The following is a 3,318-nucleotide window of genomic DNA, read 5'->3' as shown; positions in this document are numbered from 1 at the left end:
TATATAGGAAGGGCATCCAGCTGTAGAAACTCTGCCAAATTAGATTGGAGCCTGGTGTTGCCATCCGGTTTCACCAGTCCTCAGTCAAATCGTCCAACCCATGCTAGCATGGAAAGTGGACGTTAAACGATGATGATGATGATGATGATATATATATATATATATATATAAAGCACTATCTGAATGAGGCTGATGACAGTGCTCCCTGACTGTCTCCTGTGCCAGTGGCATGTAAAAAGCACTATCCGAATGTGAATGATGCCATGCTCACTTGACTGGCTCCTGTGTGGTGGTATGTAAAAAGCACCCACTACACTCTCGGAGTGGGTGGCATTAGGAAGGGCATTCAGCTGTAGAAACATTGCCAGATCAGATTGGAGCCTGGTGCAGCCACTGGCACTCCAGATCTCAGTCAAACCGTCCAACCCATGCCAGCATGGACAACAGACGTTAAACAATGATGATGATGATGATATATATATGCAGGCAGGCTGTTTGGTAAGAAGTATGCTTCCTAATCACATAGTTCTGAGTTCAGTTACATTGCATGACACCTTAGGAAAGTGCTTTCTATTGTAGCTCCAGGCTAACCCAAGTTGATTTGGTACATGGAAACTGAAAAATGCCTGTTGTTTGTGTGTGTGTGTGTGTAATCGTCACTAATTGTGACCGAGGCTGTTCAGAGCAGCAATTTTGCAAGAAATAAGATTTAAAACTCTTAACAGTGTGAAACAAACATTTATATAAACTCACAGGGGAAATAACTGCCCTATGTGCAAAGCTAAAAACACTGAGCCAGTTTCGTCCCTTAGTTCAGGAGTCATTAATACTGTCACTCCATTTATTTGATGAGGCAGTGAAATAACTTTGCCATATGAATTCATGGCTGATTTAGCCAATGTATATACTAAAAATTTATAAAAGCAGCTAGGCACAATATAAAATCATATGAGAAAATTTAATCATCAGTAATTGTGACTAAGGGTGCTGAGAGTACCTATATTGCAAGAAATAAGAGTTAAAACTCCTAAAGCTGCATTAAATGCATATTTATATACACTGACAGAGAAGTGTATAGTTGTTTTTAACATATCTATTCATTCTCAATATATCTTAGTAGATTTGAATGTGAGTATCTGATCGCTGTTGTTTTTAAATATCATCAGAGAACATCTACCCTTGGATGATCTGTGTTCATAACATGCACTTCATTGATGTAAAGGAACTTTGTAACAACAGTAATTAGATTATTTATGTCTGAATGTACAAGAACATGTATTGGGAATGAATAGATATGTTATTGTTTGGATTGTTGCTGTTCTCAATGCATCTTATGAGTTATAATCTGTTTGGCAGACATCAGTGCGCATCACAAATAATTTGTATACTGATTTTTATAAACAAGAGTCTATACTTTTGTTAGATTTGTTGCCCGAGACACACAATAAGGCTAAAACTCTGTGGTATCTCAAAGACCCCTTACATCAATGAATTGCATGTGTTACGAACAAACATGGTATTGAAGTGGTAAAAAAGGAAGATTGTAAAGACAACATATTTGTGTGCTAGAGGTTGGTGAACGATTTCTTGCCTATTGGAAGGTGCCTCTCCTCATGATGGAGCCTAGGTGGTTTCTGTGTTAAGTAGCAGTGTATTCTCAGATATGGAAGCAATATTCTATTGTGAATCTTAGTTGAACTTTATTTACATTATTTACATTTGATGGATATTTGTCCTCATCTTGTTTGTTGTTAACACGTTTTGGCTGATATACCCTCCAGCCTTCATCAGGTGTCTTGGGGAAATTTCAAACCTGGGTTCTCATTCCTAAGGTATTTTTGGATGGTATTATTATTATTATTATTATTCAGGTCACTGCCTGGAATCGAACTCAGAATCTTGGGGTTAGTAGCCTGCGCTCTTAAACACTACGCAATATGCTCATGGGCATGTGGTGTAGTGGTTAAGAGCACGGGCTACTAACTCCAAGATTCCGAGTTCGATTCCAGGCAGTGACCTGAATAATAATAATAATAATATCAACTAAATACCTGATGCACAAAAGGGACAGAGATGCAAGAAAAGTAGCAAAATGTGACAACCTATGCAGACTTTGTGGAGTTAGCACCAAAGAAATCATTCACATTATAGGCAGTTGTTCAAAAATGTCATCACAGTATTATCTACCAATGAGACATAATGTTTTAGCGGGACACGGTATAACAAGATTTGTTGAAAGGATAACTCCAAGGTCAAAGAAATAAGAACCCACAGTATGGTAGAAGCCATAACCAATCAATAAAAAGGAGTACTAGTGGAATATCCCAGTAAAAACCTCAATAAAATGTAAACACAATAGACCTGATATAATGATTTGGGACAGAAGAGAAACTGTGTACAGTTGTGGAAATCAGCTGCTCAGTGGATGTTGACATAAAGCTGAAGATCATTGAAAAAGAGAATACCTACACTGAACTATTGAGAAATCTGAAGTTACTCTATCCAGATTACAAATTTAGGTTTATACCTGTAATTATTGGGGCACTGGGATATGTAACACACTGTCTAAATACCAATCCTGAGAAATTAGTCTTCTCAAAACCAGAAAGTAGAAAGCTGATTTGAAGACTATCAATCGAAGTCATCACAGGAACTGTAAAAACCTGTAAAACTTTCCTGGAAAGTTCCAAGGATGAGCTACTTCCTGGATAGTTCCGAGGATGTGACTTCCTGGAAAGTTCCGATGATTCCTGGAAAGGCTCGAGGACTTCTTGGAATTTCCGAGGATTTCCTGGAAATTTCCAAGGAATTCCAGGGAAGTTTCGAGGTTGAACTAATGCCTGGAAAGTTCCGAGGATGTGACTTCCTGGAAAGTTTCGAAGATGAGCTACTTCCTGGATAGTTCCGAGGAGGGCCGAATTACTTCATGGAAAGTTCCGAGGAGGGGGATTACATCCCAGAATGTTCCGAAGAGGGCTGTGAATTACTTCCTGGAGAGTTCCGCGGTGGGGTGGCGAATTACTTCGTGGAAAGTTCCGAGGAGGAGGAATTACTTCCTGTAAAGTTTCAAGGAAGGGAAGGAAGGGGTGGAATTACTTCCTGGAGGGTGAGGAAGGGGATGAGTTACTTCATGGAAAGTTTCAAGGACGGGGAGGAATGGGAGGAATTCCTGGAAAGTTCCGATGATTCCTGGAAAGGCTCGAGGACTTCTTGGAATTTCCGAGGATTTCCTGGAAATTTCCAAGGAATTCCAGGGAAGTTTCGAGGTTGAACTAATGCCTGGAAAGTTCCGAGGATGTGACTTCCTGGAAAGTTTCG

This window comes from Octopus bimaculoides, chromosome 5 (genome assembly GCF_001194135.2).
Source record: "Octopus bimaculoides isolate UCB-OBI-ISO-001 chromosome 5, ASM119413v2, whole genome shotgun sequence".
Classification (NCBI taxonomy): Eukaryota; Metazoa; Mollusca; class Cephalopoda; order Octopoda; family Octopodidae; genus Octopus; species Octopus bimaculoides.
This window is presented reverse-complemented; position numbering follows the sequence as displayed.